This window comes from Ceratotherium simum, chromosome 29 (assembly GCF_057802395.1).
Source record: "Ceratotherium simum simum isolate JZ-2026a chromosome 29, ASM5780239v1, whole genome shotgun sequence".
Lineage (NCBI taxonomy): Eukaryota > Metazoa > Chordata > Mammalia > Perissodactyla > Rhinocerotidae > Ceratotherium > Ceratotherium simum.
Window position 1 is genome coordinate 33,183,673 of NC_141928.1, and position 21,587 is coordinate 33,205,259.

General features: G+C 39.8%; 1 protein-coding gene across 2 annotated transcripts in view; it reads left to right on the forward strand.

Moving 5' to 3' along the window:
- The first annotated feature begins 1,434 nt into the window (after positions 1–1,434).
- BAAT (bile acid-CoA:amino acid N-acyltransferase) overlaps positions 1,435–21,587 on the forward strand; it is a 38,293-nt gene continuing 18,140 nt past the window's right edge. The window contains exon 1 of one of the 2 annotated variants that reach the window (XM_087419396.1): positions 1,435–1,496. The gene's annotated coding sequence lies outside the window, so the exon portion shown is untranslated. Of the gene's footprint in view, positions 1,497–14,574; positions 14,733–21,587 lie in introns of those variants that run through there. The other variant, XM_087419395.1, reaches the window with a different exon arrangement.

Below are 21,587 nucleotides of genomic sequence, written 5' to 3' on the forward strand. Positions count from 1 at the left end.
ACTTCGTCTGAGGGCAAGGAAATAAAAATGCCTTTCTCATTACAATTTATGGTGGCATTAAATTTACACAATAAATCTCTACCATGTAGGTTTGCTGGTGAGCAATTGGAAACTAGAAAGTCAAGATAGGAGTTAAGAGGGCCTAAAGATATTGGAGTGGGCTGAGATCTGGGCAATGAAGCAGGCTGCCCAGAAACTGACTGCTTCAATAGAATCAGAGGTGAGAGGCAGATAAATCCTCTGAGTGGATGGTAGAGAAAGTTGCACCAGTGTCAATTAAGGAATCCAGTTCCCAATCTTCTATTTTAAGTTTCACGATAGGCTTTGGGGTATGACTGAGGATCATCTGACCCTGTCAGTGAAGGCGGGATTGCCGCTCAGGAGAAAAACCAAACTTCTGGGGCTGTCAGTGCTTAGAGGGACTGCTTTTTAAATTTTCCATTTTCTTTAGTGTGGGACAGTTTCTCTTTCAATGTCCTGATTTCTTGCAATATCTGCAACTGTCTGGTGACAAATAGGGAAGGCTTTGAGTGGGCTTTAATTTACTCTCAGAATCATTTTTCTGTCTCCCTAAAGATTCAAGTTGCAAAGCAAGAATTGTAGCTTTTAACCCTTTTTTTCCCCTGCATTCCTGCTAAATTTTTTCAAAGAATGCATTGCTGCCCCTGTTGTCACACTTAACAGTTGCTCAGGCCAACTGACCACACTATTCTGATTTTGTTTTTTACTATCAGGGAGCAAATTTCCCACAAGAGCAGATATTGAGATTCCTATGTTCTGGGGCTTCTGGGTCTAATGCAGTGTGCCTTTGGAAAGTTTGTATAAAATGTTCAACAAAAGCTTTTGGATGTTCACCTTCTGCCTTCTTTTTGAGTGCTAATTCAACCTTTGACCCATTTACATTGAGAGGGAAGGTCTCCTGTGTCACTACTCTTAACCCTTGAATGTCAGCCTCTAGCTGAGCCACTTTCTGGTCTATTTGTGGGAGGGCCTGGGAGAGGTTCTGGCCATCTGATTCCAGTGTGTGTGTGTGGGGGGCGGATTTTCTCCAGGGGGTCATTTGGCCTGTCTGATAACTACAGGATAATTGTGGTTGGGAAGCACACCCCCTAGCAGCCAGTCCAGGTTCCTGTAAGTGGGGTTGTGAACAGCCACTAACCCTTCTAATAACTCTCTGAATTCTGTAGGCTTCTCTGAGAGTGGAGGTGAGAGGGTTTTGTAATTTAAAAGATTGGCTGCTGTCCAAGGGGCATGAATTCTCTGCAGTGGGGGCCCAGGATACATCTGCAAGGGACATTGCGGGAGGTATTTCATAGGAATGTATGAAGTTGTCAGGGCCTGTTTATCGAGCCCTGGAAAGTAGGAGGAGTCATAAGGGACAGCAAAGGGACTTACTGCCCTTCTCCTGTGCTCTGCTAAATTCCCTTCACAGCTTGCAGCATTTACATAAGCGACCTGGATTCTTCTAGCTTGGAGGTCAAACGGCAGTGCCCTCTGTAAGTCTTGTAAAGAGAGGGAAGTTAAATTAGGTAGCTGGGAGGTTAAGGGGTTTTCTGGGGAAGTTGGAGAATTTTTAGGAGTTAAGAGAATTGGTTGAGGAGCTGGAGCTGGGTTTTGAACTGGGTTTTGAGGGAGGGTGTTTATACCAGGGGCACAGAGGTCCAAAAGACCTTCTGGAGGGCCACGGCCAGGAAGTTGTGGATGAAGGGGAGTAAAAGAGGGAGGAATAGGGGGATGTACATCAGATTTGGTTTTTAATTGTTGTTCTGATTTCTCCTTTTTTATTTTATCAAGGGAATCTCTAAGGCTAGCTGTTATTAGACATTTTTTGTCCTCCATTCAATTAGACCCTCTCTTTAATATCAGTAAGGCAGCTGCTTATGATGAGAGCTCTTTAAAATTTTTCCAAATGTAGAAGTTTTTTTCAATTCAAAAGATCTGTCGTCTGGCCATTGACAAATAGGATCTCCCTTAGTATATTTATTCCAATAGTGACTCAATCCAATAAGCCTTTTTATGGAAAGACCCAGAAGTAGGTTTCCAGGATTAGAGTAAATCTTTCCCATGAACGTGTCAACCAAGGAAATATTGACTACAATTCAAACAGCAGATATTTATTTGGGCAATTAGAATTGCAAATTCAAGAGACATAGATTTAGGTAGAAACCCAAAATGTGTCCCACTAGGGAGTAAAAGTCAGGGGCTTTTAAAGGCAAAGAAGGGAGGTTGTGTTACAAAGAATTTTAATTGGAGTTGGAGGCAAAGAGCTAGTCTTCGCCAAACATTGATTGGCTATTGATTCTATCTTCAGAAAGTCTACAGTCCTCAGTGTTGGTGACCAGGATGTCTGTTGTCCTTCTGACTTCTCAAACAATTGCTTATAAAACAATTGCGATTTAGGCCCAGTCAAGGGTTCAAAATAGCAAACAATTTCTCTGGAAAGGTGGCTCTGACTCCATTTAAAATGGCTCCTCTATAGTCAATTTTGACATATTCCCCTTCTGATTGAAGTCTTTCTTTGAAAGCATCTCTGGTCAACCACTTGAAAGCATGGCTGATCGACTATTGGAAAGCATTACTAATCAGCCATCAGAGAATTGTTGGCCCCTCATCGCAAGGAAGGCTCATTCCCAATATGTAGTGTCCCACATAGGAGAAAAAGTAATTTCCTTAGGAGTCTTAGCCCACGTTTGAGCAACAGGAGTGCCAGAGCAGAGAAAAGCCTTACCATCAAATTCCTTTAAGGGCAAACATTGTGGTTCTCCCAAGGTTTCTCAGGTGAAGGCTCATAAGCCCTAGCAATCATTTTAAAGCACTGAGTGACCATTATCTGGGTGGTGTTTTTATAACATTGAGCTATGCAGAAAAGACAAAGTTTTACAACAGGGAGAATTCCTACAATAATAAAATGCTAAGTTCATATTGGAGAACAGATCTGACCCAGGAGGCAATTCCTGAGGGTAGCCAGCTAAAGAGATCAGAGAACTATGCGGTGTCAGTGGTCACAGCATTTCACCATTTGGCCTGTGCTCAGATTTTGTCTAGTTCAGTTTTTATTTCACTAGAGTTATTTACCCAGCTACAACAAGAGGTATTTATCACAGACAAAACTCATCTTGTTCAGCTAGAAGGTAGTCAAGAGCAATTCTATTATCTAATACAACTCATGCAAGGGAATCCAAAGATTGATCTTGGGCAGCTATTGCCTTAGTGGCAGATATAGCAATATTCTTCAGGTTTTAAATGAATTTCTGATCAAATATTAATTCACCGCAGTGCCTACCAAAAGAAAAGCATTTTTCTAAAACTGATAGCTTCACTGGGGTTGATACCACCAGGCATTAAACACCCTTGACTTTGCGTGCAAGTAGTTTCACATTTTAGTCTGTGACGTAAATTCAAAGCTGATGCCCAATGATGAGTTTCTGATTGATCATATAACAAAATAGGTGAAACCAATAATCCAATTGCATAATAGCCTCTAGTTTGATAGGGATTTAAACAGTGTATTCCCTATAGGTCTTTCTGCCAAGTACAAGGGAAACATACCCTAGGGGAGCACAAATTATCTAGTCATTATAATGAAATCGACTAAACCAAGGATTTGATTTTTAGGCAAGGAGTTCTAGACACTTAGCACAAGGAATTGGGGGGGAGGAGGGATGGCAGAGAGATTGGTAATTAAATGTACTAACTAGATTCATATACAGAACAAGGCTTCTGATGAGAAACACAACAGTCATAAAGATTTCTCCATTTTGTAATAGATTGAGAGATGTAGATAAGAGTATTGTCTTTCCAAGAAAGAGAGGGAGAAAATGAGGTAAGAAGCAACAGTGAGTAAAAGGTATAAAGCCCTGGTCTGGCCATCGGGGGAAAAGCTGACTGCCTCAGATGGGCAATTGCTTCTCTTCCTAGTCAATTTGATTTGGAGGCCTCCAGCATTTGTACAGGATCAGATGTCAGGTGGAGACTTCTTTGGCTGTGAGACGTATCTCCAAGGTTAAATGCCTTCTAGTTTCACAGCAGTGTCAGTGGTCAGGAGCACTTGGTAAGGCTCTTTCCAACTGACCTTGAGGGCTATCTTCCTCTGATGACACTTCCAGAATACCCAATCACCAGGCTCTAGACTGTGACCAACAGGATCTTTTAAATTGGAATCCAAGAAAGTTTTCTTAACCTGTCAATGATAGGCTTGAATATAAGATATTAGAGACTTACAGAAGCTAGTCATACCAGCATAAGACTAGAATCTAACATCTTCAAAGGTGCAAACATAATTTTTATCTCTATAATTACCCTAATTTTTTTCTAGAAGATAATTGCAGTAAAACTAACTTGTTTATATTAAAAACTTGGCCTGATTAAATGAAAATAAAAATACTCACTGAGAGTTTCTGAATTCTGGAAGGATCAGGTAGGAAGAAAAAGGAAATGTTTCATCTTTGTTCAGAAAGGTATAATTTACCAAATTGTTGATAGCTTAAGAGATGAGATTTTTTTAAATCTGGAAAGACAAAACATTAGAGCATCCTCCTCAGTTCATGTAGCCCCATGTAATTAATATTCGTTCTTGATCTTTTGTTAGCAGTTTTATGAAGCTATCAGTCTCTCTGTTAGAGGTCTGTAATTTCTTACCCAGTTCAGTATCATGACCTGAAAGTTTATCAGAAACCTGCATTCTAGAGTAAGTGTCAGAGTCTTTTCCAGGAATCTCTCTGAAGAAGAAACATATTTGCAAAGACATCAGAGTAAAACTGTAACTGTCTGCAAATAACAAAAGACTTAAAATGGCATGGTTGGGATCTGATTACAATGGAATTGACAAGGAAATTTGCTTATTTCTGTGACACATTTTAAGATAGTGACTAGAATTATGGCATTATACCAGGATATATCAGAATTTTAGGACTTTTATATAATTTTTTAGAACACTTATATTAATAATATTTATACAATATAACCTAAGAAGGTTTATCATCATTTATTTCACAATGCTTCTCATGCAATTTAACATCCCAAATAAGCCCAATTAGTTTAATATCTCCCTTTTTATAGGAAGAGAGAACAAATTCTTTGGGAAGTCCCAGGGATATGCTGGAAATTCTCAGTTACTTTCAGGTCAAAAAGAAAGACTTTATTTAGGATTTGAATTTTGAGAAGTTTGTCAAAAATATCAAAAGGTTTTAAAAGACTTGGTCAAATAGGATCATAGGTCACTATGAAACAATGCTTGGTTATCCATTTAACCAAAGTGACAACAGAAAATGTTAAAGGTAACACAAAGAGTTAAAGAGTTAAAAAAAACACTTAGATCTCTTAATAGAGAAACCTGAGCTTTCTGCACATAGGAAATTATTTTGAAAGAACTAAAATCCCTGCCTTTTAGGTAGACTTACTCAAAGGTAAAGAAAAATATTTCATAATCTCTTTATTAAGAGCCAACTAAAAGTCCAAGAAAACTGTCCTTTTAGTAGAGAGAAAACCAAATTCAAATTTGCACCAGGTTTCTTTTGATATTAAAACTCATTTACTTAATTAAATTCATTTCAATCTTAGCCAACTTGACCAAGCACAAAACTCTTTTCTCAAGGTTCCTCTTCCACAAACCTTCTATAAATTTCCTTTTATATTCAGAATTTGTCCCATGTCTTCTCCCATTCTTAGCCTTTCCTTAGGACAAAAATTCCTTTCGTCTTTCGCATAACCAGTTTTACTCTAGGACAAATTTACTTTCTTAACAAAACAAAAATATCTCCATTCCTTATGCCTTTTTTGTTTTAAACTGAATACATATATCTTACTTTCCATGTATACAGAGATGTTTCCTTTGTTAATTTTTAGTAGCTTTAATCACATATATTAATTAGAATTCTCAACCCTTAGAAACCTTAATTTTTAGTGAAAACTAAAAAGTAAGCAATTATGGACTTTTACCTTAACATTCTGCGGATTAGCAGACTTATAAATACTTTCTAGAAATATATACTTTCTCATAGAAAATTTCTCAGCATGGCACAAAACATGTTTATTAATAAACTCAAATACTTTTAACTTTTTCTATAATAAGAAGCCAAAATTAGATAAACCTATGTTTAGTAATTAATGTCTAATATTTTATCTTATTTGGAAATTATCTAGATACTCAATACATTTCTATCATTTAACTTAATTTAGCAAAACTCTAAGGTTTCATGTTACCAAAAAGATTTTGAAAGCTGTTTTTAGGTACATATACCATAACACATAATTATTGTTAAAAAGTTCACCCAAAACCTTTTTATCTTACTTACATCTATTTAGTTTACATAGTCTTAATAATTATGTTTAGATTACCTACAAAAACTTCTTGAGACATTAGACAAAACCAGCCATCAATCTTTTTGTTTTGTTTGCTGCCAACTTTTGTAACAGAGATAACATGGATTTGTTTAACTTTTGGCAAACCTAGGTAGAACAACAGTTTTATATTTAATACTGATAACTCTAAAGACATGCCTATTTTAATTAACTCAACAAACTTAAATTAACTTTAATACTGAATACTTTCCTAGATCACAGGATCCTGAAATTCATTTGGGTTAGTTTCTGGATTTTTCTTTTTTAAGAGTATACTCAATTTATATAGCACTTGTTTGTTTTTAAGCCAATTAAATAGAGCTCTCTTTTAAACTAATCTTGATAATAACATCTGGAGGTAGAAAAATGTCACATATTTATAACACATATATAGAAACACACACATAAACACCACAGACAGATGCAACCAAAGATCTTATAGCCTCTGTTTTTAAAAATTTTCCTTAGATTTTTGAGCAAGGGTGCTTCCATATCAGTCTGCATCTCCAAAAGCTTCTTTTATCTTTTATTTCCCTTCAGTCTTAGGAATTGCAGATGGACTAGATAACAGCTCCCAGAAAGGTTACAAGCTTTTTGAGATAAACAGAGGAGGTTAGTTGCTTATCAAGGACTGACATATCCATCCAATTACATTATCCTGAATTTGTTTCTTTCCCACTGGGTATGAAATTTTATTTTAGCTTAGTAGGGAGGAAGCCTAGAAAAATATTTCTATCAGTTTCTGACTATCAGCTTCCAATTTGGCCAAATTTCTGATCGTAAGTTACTAATCCTTTCAAATATCTTGTCAGGTTTCAGCCAGGACAAATAGTAAATATTTCTGGCAGTATTAAACAACTCCATTAATTTTTATTTTTGGTTTTCCTTTGGCTGTGTAAGGGGATAATGTAGCAATTAACAAGAAAATCTATGAGAGTCTCATTAACTCTGGCAGGGTCCCACATAGGGCCCTCCTCCGAAGATAGATACGGGGGTGTTTGTAAAGCTATTAACTTAATGAGCTTCTGTATAGTCTTTTGTTTTAATTACCTCTTATATCTTAAATTTTTGTTAAGCAAAGACCTTTGCTGCATAGGTTGTTGCAATGGAACATTCAATAAGGCTATTTTGGAATTTTGAAGGCTTTGCTTTTAAGTACACTTCTTAAATGATCTTATCTAACTGGAATGTTCCTTCTAAGGGCCAATGTAATTCCCCTTAGGCTGGTGGCAGTTTGGTAGAACCCTAGCCACTAGTGGAGTTTAACCCCCATTTCTGCCCAGCTATATCTGGCTTAAAATGGGGTACAACCCACATTTCTGTCCAACCATATTTTGGGGACCCAACCTGATGGTTACCAAGCCAAGCTCTCAGGACACAAAACAAGCTTAGTAAGATTTGATTTTCTTTGTAAATATTTACGGCTTCTGAGACCATAGTTTTTATGCAGGTGTGTCAGAAGGTGGCACGTTTGATTCTTTGGAAATTCAATTTGTCTGATCCATGGTTCTCAAATCTAGTGCACAAAAAGACCAGTTTTGGAGTCTCAAAAGAGGCCCAAGTGGCCACTGTAATTTTAGGTCATCTTTAGTATTATCAGTCCACCAGGACAAAAATTTATAAAAGGAAGGACCATAGTTCTTAAATATAAACACAGCCGGAGTTCCTGAGGGAGGTTGATTGTTTATGGTTGTTCTAGGACAACTGTTTCCCATAACTTAGAGAGGGTTGTTCTTGGCAGACCAAGGCAGGAGGATATGTGTTTTAGGACGAGTATGTGCTGCTTGTGAGGACCACCACCCAAAGCATCACCAATGGGCCTTTGGTTTCTCTTTTACATGTCTCGGAGATTCCTGAGCACCAAACGGTGTTGGGTTGCTCAAGGTACTAGGGTGACCAATGCTTTATGTGTACCTTCTGGATGACCTTACGAAGTTCTTTCTTTTTTTTTTTTTTAATTTTTTGTTTATTGCAGTAACATTGGTTTATAACATTGTAAAAATTTCAGGTGTACATCATTGTACTTCTATTTCTGCATAGATTACATCATGTTCACCACCAAAATACTAATTACAACCCATCACCACACACATGTGCCAAATTATCCCTTTCGCCCTCCTCCCTCCCCCCTTCCCCTCTGGTAACCACCAATCCAATCTCTGTCTCTATGTGTTTGTTTATTGTTGTTATTATCTACTACTTAATGAAGGAAATCATACAGTATTTGACCTTCTCCCTCTGACTTATTTCACTTTGCATTATACCCTCCATGTCCATCCATGTTGTCACAAATGGCTGGATTTCATCGTTTCTTATGGCTGAGTAGTATTCCATTGTGTATATATACCACAGCTTCTTTATCCATTCGTCCCTTGATGGGCACTTAGGTTGCTTCCAAGTCTTGGCTATCGTGAATAAGGCTGCAATGAACACATGGGTGCATGTACCTGTACAAATTGGTGTTTTCAAGTTCTTTGGATAAATACCCAGCAGTGGGATGGCTGGATCATATGGTAGTTCTATCCTTGATTTTTTGAGGAATCTCCATACTGTTTTCCATAGTGGCTGCACCAGTTTGCACTCCCACCAGCAGTGGATGAGAGTTCCCTTCTCTCCACATCCTCTCCAACACATGTTGTTTCCTGTCTTGTTAATTATAGCCATTCTGACGGGCGTGAGGTGATATCTCATTGTAGTTTTGATTTGCATTTCCCTGATAGTTAATGATTTTGAACATCTTTTCATGTGTCTGTTAGCCATCTGTATATCTTCTTTGGAGAAATGTCTGTTGAGGTCCTTTGCCCATTTTTTAATTGGGTTGGTAGTTTTTTTGTTGGTAAGATGCATGAGTTCTTTATATATTTTGGAGATTAAGCCCTTATCAGAAGTATGGTTTGCAAATATCTTCTCCCAATTGTTAGGTTGTCTTTTCGTTTTGTTGATGGTTTCCTTTGTTGTGCAGAAGCTTTTTAGTTTGATGTAGTCCCATTTGTTTATTTTTTCTATTGTTTCTCTTGCCCGGTCAGAGGTGGTGTTTGAGAAGATGTTGCTAAGACTGATGTTGAAGAGCGTACTGCCTATGTTTTCTTCTAGAAGTTTCACAGTTTCAGGTCTTACATTCAAGTCTTTAATCCATTTGGAGTTAATTTTTGTGTATGGTGTAAGGTAAGGGTCTACTTTCATTTTTTTGCATATGGCTATCCAGTTTTCCCAACACCATTTGTTGAAGAGACTTTCTTTTCCCCATTGTATGTTCTTGGCTCCTTTGTCAAAGATTAGCTGTCCATAGATGTGTGGGTTTATTTCTGGGCTTTCGATTCTATTCCATTGATCTGTGTGTCTGTTTTTGTGCCAGTACCATGCTGTTTTGGTTACTACAGCTTTGTAGTATATTTTGAAATCAGGAGTGTGATCCCTCCAGCTTTGTTCTTTTTCTCAGGATTCCTTTAGCTATTCGGGTCTTTTGTTGTTCCATATAAATTTTAGGATTCTTTGTTCTATTTCTGTGAAAAATGTTGTTGGAACTTTGATAGGGATTGCATTGAATCTATAGATGGCTTTAGGAAGTATGGACATCTTAACTATGTTAATTCTTCCAATCCAAGAGCACGGAATATCTTTCCATTTCTTTGTGTCTTCTTCAATTTCTTTCAGAAATGTTTTATAGTTTTCGGTGTACAGCTCTTTCACCTCTTTGGTTAAGTTTATTCCTAGGTATTTTATTCTTTTTGTTGCAATTGTAAATGGGATGGTATTCTTAATTTCTCTTTCTGCTACTTCGTTGTTAGTGTACAGAAATGCAACTGATTTTTGTATGTTGATTTTGTATCCTGCAACTTTACCATATTCGTTTATTACTTCTAAAAGTTTTCTGGTGGATTCTTTGTGGTTTCTATATATAAAATCATGTCATCTGCAAATAGTGACAGTTTCACTTCTTCCTTTCCAATTTGGATCCCATTTATTTCTTTCTCTTGCCTGATTGCTCTGGCTAGGACTTCCAGTACTATGTTAAATAGGAGTGGTGACAGTGGGCATCCTTGTCTGGTTCCTGTTCTTAGAGGGATGGCTTTCAGTTTTTCACCATTGAGGATGATATTAGCTGTGGGTTTCTAAAGTTTTTTTTTTTTTTTGATTTTTTTTTTTTATTTTTCCCCCCAAAGCCCCAGTGGATAGTTGTGTGTCGTAGCTGCACATCCTTCTAGTTGCTGTATGTGGGACTCGGCCTCAGGATGAACGGAGAAGTGGTGCCTCGATGCGCACCCGGGATCCGAACCCGGGCCACCAGCATCGCAGCGCGCGCACTTAACCACCAAGCCACAGGGCCGGCCTAGCTGTGGGTTTCTCATATATGGTCTTTATTATGTTGAGGTACTTTCCTTCTATACCCATTTTATTCAGAGTTTTTATCATAAATGGATGCTGTATCTTGTCAAATGCTTTCTCTGCATCTATTGAGATGATCATGTGATTTTTATTCTTCATTTTATTAATGTGGTGTATTATGTTGATTGATTTGCGAATGTTAAACCATCCCTGCATCCCTGGAATAAATCCCACTTGATCATGGTGTATAATCTTTTTAACGTATTGTTGTATGCGATTTGCTAGTATTTTATTGAGGATTTTTGCATCGATGTTCATCAGTGATATTGGCCTGTAATTTTCTTTTTTTGTGTTGTCCTTGTCTGGTTTTGGTATCAGGGTAATGTCAGCTTCGTAGAATGAGTTAGGGAGCTTCCCCCCCTCCTCAATTTTTTGGAAGAGTTTGAGAAGGATAGGTATTAAGTCTTCTTTGAATGTTTGGTAGAATTCACCAGGGAAGCCGTCTGGTCCTGGACTTTTATTTTTGGGGAGGTTTGTGATTACTGTTTCGATCTCCTTACTGGTGATTGGTCTATTCAAATTCTCTACTTCTTCTTGATCCAGTTTTGGAAGGTTGTATGATTCTAAGAATTTATCCATTTCTTCCAGATTGTCGAATTGGTTGGCATATAGCTTTTCATAGTATTCTCTTATAATCTTTTGTATTTCTGAGGTGTCTGTTGTAACCTCTCCTCTTTCATTTCTGATTTTACTTATTTGTGCCTTCTCTCTTTTTTTCTTGGTGAGTCTAGCTAAAGGTTTGTCAATTTTGTTGATCTTTTCAAAGAACCAGCTCTTGGTTTTATTAATTTTTTCTATTGTTTTTTTGGTCTCTATTTCATTTATTTCTGCTCTGATTTTTATTATTTCCCTTCTTCTACTGATTTTGGGCTTGGTTTGTTCTTCTTTTTCTAGTTCCTTCAGGTGCATTGTTAGATTGTTTATTTGAGATTTTTCTTGTTTGTTCAGATAGGCCTGTATCGCTATAAACTTCCCTCTTAGAACCGCTTTTGCTGTATCCCATAAATTCTGGCATGTCGTATTTTCATTTTCATTTGTCTCCAGGTATTTTTTGATTTCTTTGTTAACCCAGTCGTTGTTCAGTAGCATTTTGTTTAATCTCCACGTATTTGTGGCTTTTCTGATTTTCCTCCTATAGTTGATTTGTAGTTTCATACGGTTGTGGTCAGAAAAGATGCTTGGTATTATTTCAGTCTTCTTAAATTTATGGAGATTTGTTTTCTGGCCTAATATGTGATCAATCCTGGAGAATGTTCCATGTGCCTTTGAAAAGAACGTGTATGCTTCGGTTTTTGGATGGAATGCTCTGTATATATCTACTAGGTCCATCTGTTCTAGTGTGTCATTTAAGGCCAATGTTTCCTTATTGATCTTCTGTTTGGATGATCTACCCGTTGGTGTAAGTGGAGTGTTAAAGTCCCCTACTATTATTGTGTTACTGTCTATTTCTGTTTTTATGTCTGTTAATAATTGCTTTATATATTTAGGTGCACCTACATTGGGTGCGTAGATATTTACAAGTGTTATATCCTCTTGTTGGATTGTTCCCTTGATCATTATGTAATGTCCTTCTTTGTCTCTTTTTACAGTTTTTGTTTTAAAGTCTATTTTGTCTGATCTGAGTACTGCTACCCCAGCTTTCTTTTCATTGCCATTTGTGTGGAGTATCTTTTTCCATCCCTTCACTTTCAGTTTGTGAGTGTCTTTAGGTCTGAAGTGTGTCTCTTGTATGCAGCATATATATGGGTCTTGTTTTTTTATCCAATCAGCCACCCTATGCCTTTTAATTGGAGCATTTAGTCCATTGACGTTTAAAGTAGCTATTGATAAGTATGTACTTACTGCCATTTTTTAACTTTTTTTTTTTTCTCAGTGTTTTGGTAGTCCTTCTCTGTTCCGTTCTTCTTCTATACAGAATTGATGGTCACTTTAGTTTGACCTCTGTCTGAAAGCTCTACTCTTTAACTCCCCTCCTCCCTCATGTTTTTGATATCATATCTAACCTCTTTGTTGTGCATTTGTATCCATTACGTTCTAATCATGGAAATAGATAATTTTTCCTATTTGTGGTCTTCTCTTTTCCCCTTAAATCAGTCCCTTTAACATTTCTTGTAGCACTGGTTTCTTGGTGACAAACTCCTTTAATTTTTGCTTATCTGGGAAAATTTTGATCTCTCCTTCCATTTTGAACGATAACCTTGCTGGGTAGAGTATTCTTGGCTGTAAGTTTTTTCCTTTTAGCACTTTAAATATATCGTGCCATTCTCTTCTAGCCTGTAAGGTTTCTGCAGAGAAGTCAGCTGATAGCCTTATGGGGTTTCCTTTGTACGTAACTTGACATTCTCTTGCGGCTTTTAGGATTCTCTCTTTATCTTTAATTCTGGACATTTTGATTATGATGTGTCTTGGTGTGGGCCTCTTTGGGTTTATCTTGTTTGGGGCTCTCTGTGCTTCCTGTACCTGGATGTCTGTTTCCTTCCTTAGGTTAGGGAAGTTTTCATCTATTATTTCTTGAAATAGATTCTCTGACCCCTTGTCTCACTCTTCTCCTTCCAGGACACCTATAACACGGATGTTAGTGCGCTTGATGTTGTCCCTGAGGTCCCTTAGACTGTCCTCAGTCTTTTTAATTCTTTTCTCTTTTACCTGTTCAGCTTGGGTAATTTCTTCTAGTCTTTCATCCAGCTCACAGATCCGTTCTTCTGTATCCTCTACTCTGCTTTTGAGTCCCTCTAATGAATTTTTCATTTCCAGTATTGTATTCTTCATTTCTGATTGGTTCTTTTTTATATCTTCCATTTCTTTGTTGACATTCTCACTGAGTTCATCTATTCTTCTCCCCAGATCAGTGAGCATCCTTAACACTCTTAGTTTGAACTCTCTGTTGGGTAGGTTGCTCATTTCTGTTTCACTTAGTTCCTTTTCTGGGGTTTTATCCTGTTCCCTTACTTGGAATGTATTCTTTTGCCTCTTCATTTTGCCTCTTTCCCTGTGCTTGTGTCTACGTATTAGGTAGGTCAGCTACGTTTCCTGCTCTTGGATAGATGACCTTATGTAAGTGATGGCTTAGGAGGCTTCCAGTGTGCTTCCCTCAGTTCTCAATGTTCCAGGGGTGACCCCTATGTGGGCTACGTGTATCCTTCTGCTGTGGCCTGTTTGCTCTCCCTGTAAGCGCCCAGGGAGGCTGAGTTATGCTCCTGGCCAGCTGTTGTAGTGCTCAGCTGCTTGTAGTTGTTGTGGGCCCTTCAGTCTCTTTATCAGGTGTGGGAAGCCCCAGCACAGTTGGCTGCAAGTTCTAATACCACATTTGTGTTGTAGTATTTCTTTTAAGTGAGTAGGCCCCCACCGTGGCAGGTTGTTAGGCTCAGGGCCTTACAATTGCTGTAAGCCTCTAGCCTATTAGGTCTCTTGTCAGCTCTCTGAGGATTGCAGCTGGGTGGGGCTGGCTTCAGGCACAGGAGCACCCAATTGTTTCAGGTTTTGGAAGGTGGAGCAAACCTCCTATGTGGGTCTTTGAGAAGCACAAGTCTTCTGCGGCTGAGAAGCCCTGCCGCCCACAGGTCCACACACACAGTCAACACGGTCCTGCCCCGTGTGAGCGCCCCGACCTCCCCAAGCGGACCCAGTCTCTCCACGGCAGGAGCCCCACACACTCCGCCACTGCCCCACACTCTCCACCTGCTCCTTGTGCACACCCTGCCCCGCTCAAGTCGGCTCAGTTGCCAGGTTGCAGAGAATCCAGTCACCAATCTATGCAGGCCCACAAGTTGCCTGAGGGCTTGTTGTTGGGTGGGGCCAGTCTCTAGGGTGGGCTGCCTGCCCTGGCTGAGCTGGATTAAATCGGTGCTCTAGCGGGTGGGGCAGACCCTGGGCTAGCAGGCCTCAGGGAGAACTCCAATGGCGTCTGTGTCAGCACGCCCACACCAGGCCACAACAATGGCCGCCGCCAATGTCCCAGTCCCTGGAGAGGTCTCACCCCTCACCGAGATGCACTCAGGGCCTATTAGGTGAGTCTCTTGTCACCAAAGCACTGTACACCTTTCTTTCTGGTGATTTTAGGGTGCTTCCTGAAACGGGTGAGTTTGCGCGTGGGCCCTTTAAGAGCCAGTTTTAGTTTCTTTGTGAACCGGGTTTTCTGGGGGTACTCCCCAGTGTTTTAGTAGCAGGCACAGTCAGATATTATGCCGCTGGTCTCGATTGTGCTGGGTCCACAAAATGCCCACAGCGGGGGCCCTCCCCGGCTCAGGACCCCGCGTCTCCAGGGAGGCTGTGTACCTGTGAGCTGCTCCCGGCGGCCGTGAAGCTGGCGGCTTGTGCAGGCGGCGTTTTTCCTCTCCAGAAGGGAGTCTCTGCCTCTTCCACCTCAGTTAGGATTGTCCGTTGTTGCAGGAGTTCCTCTCATCCAGTTTTCAGTTCTGTCTCACGGGTAATTTTTCCACGAGTAGTTGTAAATTGGCTGTGTCCACGGGAGGAGGTGAGTTCCGAGTCTGCTTACGCCGCCATCTTGCACGCCATCTTCACGAAGTTCTTTCTGACCCTTGAATGGAGTATGTTCTGTCGGGAGGCTCTGTGAGACCGCTGCACACCATGGACAGAGTCCTGACACTGCCGCTAGGTTTCTAGTCATCTAGAAACAACCCAAAATGGTCAGAAAGCACAGTGTCTCTCATTTTCTTAGTCAGAGGACCCTTATTTGGATAATAAGAGAAATTAAGAGGACTGCATTGGTTATCAAGAACAACTGAATTTCAAATTGTAAGAGAATGTGGCTACTTCAATAAAGTGAAAACTATAATAACACTCACCAGGAAATGTCCTTAAACCCAAATCCTCTGCCTGTTAAGGCAAGGATGGAATCCTCTCCTCCAAAGGAGTGAGGACAGAACTGGTTAATCTTCGCAAATAAAATCTGATCTGAATCTCAATTGAAAACAGGAGGTTCTGATCCAGGAGAACTTACCACCAGAACTCTGAGGCTCCCTCGTGGAAACACTAAAGAACAAGGGTCTCTTGGAGGTACCTTCCACGTGTCTGCTGCGGCATTGGGAGGTCTGGTGTCAGTTGCTTTGGATCCTGCTGGCTATGCAAAGAAATATTGACCGAGAAAAAATTCACTGCAGATTCAAACAGCAGATATTTATTTGGGTAATTAGAATTGCAAATTCAGGAGACATAGATCCAGGTAGAAACCCAAAAGGTGTTCCACCAGGGAGTAAAAATCAGGAGATTTTTAAGGCAAAGAATGGAGGTTGTATTACAAAGAATTATAATTGGAGTTGGAGGCAGAGAGCTAGTCTTGGCTAAATATTGACTGGCTATTGATGCTATCTGCAGAAAGTCCACAATCCTCAGTCTTTGTGATCAGGGTGTCCGGCCTCCTGCTCACGTCTCAAACAATTGCTTGTAAAACAATTGTCATTTTGGCGCAGTCCAAAGATTTTGCCCAGTCCAAGGTTCAAGACAGCAAACAGTTTCTCTCGAAAGGAAGCTCTGACTCCATTTAAAATGGCTCCACTATAGCCAATTTTGACAAATGCAAGAGTTGTCCCTGGAGTGGGCATGAATGATGCTGCCCCCATGATCCAAAAGTTCACTCCCCAAAATAGCCTAGGAAGCAAAGACCTTTGCTGCACAGGCAGTAAGGATGGTGTGGTGAAAACAGTGTCTCTAGTCTCCCATGAGAACATGGGACACCTCTAGTCACACACCTGCTAATCTGTGACACTGGGCAGGCGTTACTGGAATGGGACTTTTTCCAGCACAAACAAGCAACAAATGTTGAGATGACAAAGGCCCTTTATGGACTGGGACTCCTCATGACAAACTCCCCTGAGAGCTGGCACAGTTGGACAAGGAGAGTGCTGCTTGTGACTGCATGTATTGGAATCCCAGTCTATTTGACTGGCCACCAGTTTCACCCCAATAAACGCACCTTCCAGATGGCAGAGACCAGAGTAACTATTTTCACTGGTCACAAAGCCATGCCCATAGGACACAGAACAAGATGGAAGGGAAAAACTCATTCAGTTTCTATGAATGAGGTTCCTTCGCTGAAGGAACCCACAGCAAAGTTTGTGTGAAGAGATGCTGGTCTGATGAGAACAATGAACTCATTGGTCTGTGAGGCTGGCTCCAATAGCAGGCTATAGAGGGCCTATACCTGCTGTCCTGCCCTATGGTTCTTCCTCCTTAGAAAAACAATACAAAAGACAGAGACAAAGGAAAACAATGACCATCTCAGGGAGGAAAGGATCAATAAAAATCAAGAGTACTCATCCAAATTTACTAGAGTCACTAGGCCCCAAGGAACTAATGCCACATATTTTCTCCTGCTAATCTAAATTTAGAAAGAGGGAAAAAAAGATTTTCACTGGACCCTGCAAACAAAGATCTGGGAGGCTGACACAGTAAGAAAGCCTACCTGTTGCTGGCCATTGTCAGATGTCCCAGCATCTCTCAGCTGCAGCAGTCCCAGGGAGAAAGTGGTTTTCCAGTTGGTGAAGTCTCCTGCTTGGCTCACCAAAACTGCCAAGGTGAGGGAAATTCTCCCTCGCTGGACTAATAATAAAATTGACATAAGACCAGATTAACGGGAGAAAAACCAATTTAATACACGCACATGGGAGATCATAAAAAGTGATGCTCGGAGAGTGAACAAAGCAGGCAGTTTATATATCGTTTTGCACAAAGAGACAATACATTTGTGAGGATTGACAGGACAAAGAGAATTAGGTTTGGTTGCTTGATTAGTAAGGAATTTAAGCAGAGTTTGGTTTTGGGGTAGTAAATTAGTAAAAAAGTAACAAGGTTTCTTTATACAGGCTTCTTAGCCCTTAATTCCCTAGCTCTGGTGATAAGGATCTCTATCTATCTCCTGGTGTAGGGAGGGTACCTTTCACATGGGAGATTTATTTTCTGCTTTTAGGAGGAGCCGAGAGAGGAGGGTCAAAATGCCCTTTTTGCATCAGCTACTTCTCAAGTAACTTTAATTCAAAATAATCAATATGCCATTATGGGATATTTTGGGGCAGCCTGCCCTGAGCCCCAACAGTTCCCTCCTCTGCAACTTCCCTGGACATTTCACACATTAAAAGCTGAGCTGGAGGCTGTGGAGAGAGAAAGCAGGTTAGAAGCTGGGTGATAAGAGATCTGAAGAGAGAGAAAAGAACGTAGATTAAAATGAGGATGGACAAACAGAAAAGAACAAATCAAAGTTGAACTAAAGTTAGTAACTTTTCAACTAATTTCTTTCTGTAAACTAGTTGGGTACACTGGTCGATACATGTGATACTTAGATAGAAGCTTAATGGATAATGTGTGGAAGGAATACTACACCTTTAGGCTTAATTAGAGCAGGGACTGTTTCTAATTTCCTAGCGATTATTAAATGTAGACCCTTGATAAATTCTTGTCAAACTACTAATCAATTTGACTAGGAGTTGGAAATAGGAATTCCATTTCTGACTCTGCCATGTATTTCTGTGTGACCTTAAGTACTCAATTTCTTGAATATTTTTACAAGTGAAATATGGTGTTTTGGGCTATAAAATCACTTGTTTTTAAGATTCTTAGGGAACAATGTCTTACTCACCATCAAATTCTTCTCAGCACTGCTCTCTCTGTAGTCCCATTCTCACCAGCGTGTATTTATGCCTGTGTCTATCTCATCTCTCTTGGAAAACGCACACACACACACACACACACACACTCATTAAGAACAAAATGCAGCATTAGCAGATACTGTCATCGCCTTGCTCGTATACACTTCCCCTAGTGGCATTAGTGTGCAGGCCTGACTCACAACAGCCTGACTTTGGATTTCTCTGCCTGATAGCTTTTTGGGCCTCCAGAGTCAGCTTTACCTTTCAGCCTGGCAGGCTAGAAGTGGTGGGAAATTAATGACCCCTCCCCACACCACTACCAGGAGCAGCCCTCAATCAACCATTTATTGGATACTTCTCATTGCTCTTCTCCACATATGTTCCAGGAACCCTCAAAATAAACCACAGTCATGTGCTGCATAATGACTTTTCAATCAATGATGGACTTCATGTACGACAGTGGTCCCATAAGATTACAATGGAGCTGAAAAATTCTTATTGCCTAGTGACTTTGTAGCCATTGTAATGTCATAGTATAACACACTACTCATGTGTGTGTGGTGATGCTGGTGTTAACAAACCTACCGCACTGCCAGTCATATAAAAAGTATAGCACATACAATTATGTACAGTACATTATACTCGGTAATGATAATAAATGACTGCTACTGGTTTATGTATTTACTATACTATACTTTTTATCATTATTTTAGAGTGTACTCTTTCTACTTATAAAAAAAAGTTTACTGTAAAACAGCATGCCATGTTCCACAGCAGCAGCCTCATACACCTCTGTTTACCATGTCTCTAGATTGTGTCATTCCTCTTGTGCTTGATTTAATCTCATGCTGTTTTGTTCATCATGGCCCCTAAGGGTACAAAATCCACTGCTAATGTTTCTGGTAAGAAGCCATGTAGAGTGATTGACCTGGAAACAAAATTAGAAGTGATTAAAGACTACGAGGTGGAAAATCAGTGATGGTTATTGCTCATCAGTTAGACATGCCCCATTCCACCATAGCTACGATCTTGAACCACAAGAACAAAGTGATGGAAGCTGTTAAAGGATCTGCTTCATTGAAGGCAATGAGACTAACAAAAGTTCAAGAAGGGCCTATATCAGACATGGAGAGACTTCTAATGACCTGGATTGAAGACCAGACACAGAAGCGTATCCCTCTCAGCACCCTGATGATCACGGCCAAAGCAAGAAATTTATATGAGATGTTAAAAGAAAAGTCTGGACCCAACTATAATGTTGAATTTACTGATAGCTCTAGGTGGTTTAAAAGATTCTAGAATCATTGTTCATTGCATAATGTGAAAGTGAGTGGTGAGTAGGTGAATGCCATTGCGAAGGCAGCTGAAGAATTTTTGGAACTCTAGATAAGCTGATTGTGGAGGAAAATTACTTGCGAGAGCAAATATTTAATATGGATAAAACCTCCCTATTCTGGAAATGGATGCCTGAAAGTACTTTCTTACATAAGGAGGGCAAGTCAATGCCCGATTTCAAGGCTTTTAAGGACAAGATAACATTCTTGCTTGGGGGCAATGTTGCAGGCTGCAAATTGAAACCCTCTGTGATCTGGCACAGTGAGAACCCCAGGCCTTCAAGCGTATCAATAAGCACACACTGCCAGTGTAGCACAGGAGCAATGAGAAGTCATGGATGACCCAGCTCCTCTTCCAAGATTCCCTCTTAAATTGCTATGCCAGTGAAATGAAGAAGTACTATTTGAGAATAACATACATTTCAAGGTTTTGCTTATTGTTGATAACATTCCTGGACATCCTCCTTTTATTGGTGACCTTCATCCCAATATCAAAGCAATGTTTCTCCCTCCAAACACCACCTCTTTGACTCAACCAATGGATCAAGGAGTTATGGAAGCTTTTAATACATACTACCTAAAGAGGACCTTTGCCCAGGCTGTTGCTGAAACTGTGGAAGAACTGATTACAACATCTATCACTGCATCAAGAGCTTTGCTTGGACTTGGGGTGATGTCACCAAGGAGTGTATGAATGGCATCTGGAAGAAGATACTCAAGAGGTTTGTCCTTGACTTCAAAGAATTTGCCAAGGATAAGGAGGTTGCAAACATCAACAAGGCTGTGGTTGAAATGGCAGATAACTGTAACCTGGGCGTGGCTGAGGATGACGTTGAGGTGGTTCCTGAGGAATTGACTAATAAGGAGTTGTTGGAACTGGAACAGGAACGCACAGCTCAAAAAGAGCCAAGAGAAAAGGAACTGTAGGAGAGAGAAAAGAACCCCCAAGAAAATTCACAGCAAAGGATTTAGCAACACCTTTTGCAGACCTCAGCAAACTCCTTAAAAAGTTTGAAAACATGGACCCCAACACCAGAGAGGAATATTCATGGTGCATTATCGGCTTACAAGCAAATCTATGATGAAAATTAAAAAGAAGAAACCAAGCAAACCACCGCAGAGACATTTCTGAAAAGAGTGACACCCCCTCAAGAAGAGCGGCAGGCAGGTCCTTCAGCAGGTGTTCCAGAAGAGGGCACAGTTATTACAGGCAATGACAGCTCCATGCATGTTATTGCCACTGAAGACCTTCCAGTGGGACAAGATGTGGAGGTGGAAAACAGTGATATTGATGATTCCGACCCTGTGAGGCCTAGGCTAATGTGTGTGTTTGTGTCTTAGTTTTTAACAAAAAAGTTTGTAAAGTAAAAAAAAAAAAAATTTAAAAATAGAAAAAAGCATATAGGTTAAGAATAAAAGAATATAAAGAAAGAAAATATTTTTGTACAGCTGTACAATGTGTCCGTGTTTTAAGCTAAATGTTATTACAAAAGAGTCAAAAAGTTTAAAAAAATTAAAAGTTTATAAAGTAAAAAACTTATGGTAAGCTAAGGTTAATTTATTACCGATGAAAGAAAAACATTTTTTTACAAATTTAATGTAGCCTAAGTGTGCAGTGTTTATAAAGTCTATAAAGTAGTGTACAGTAACGTCCCAGGCCTTCACATTCACTCGCCGCTCACTCACTGAGTGAGCTCCATTCAGCCCTGCGAGCTCCATTCAGAGTAAGTGCCCTGCCCTATACAGGTGTACAGTTTTTATTATCTTTTATACCACATTTTTCCTGTAGCTTTTCTACATGTAGATATGCTTAAATACACAAACACTTAGCGTTGTGTTATAATTGCCTGCAGTGTTTAGTACAGCAATATGCTGTGCAGCCTTGTAGCCTAGGAGCCATAGGCTAGATCATATCGCCTAGGTGTGT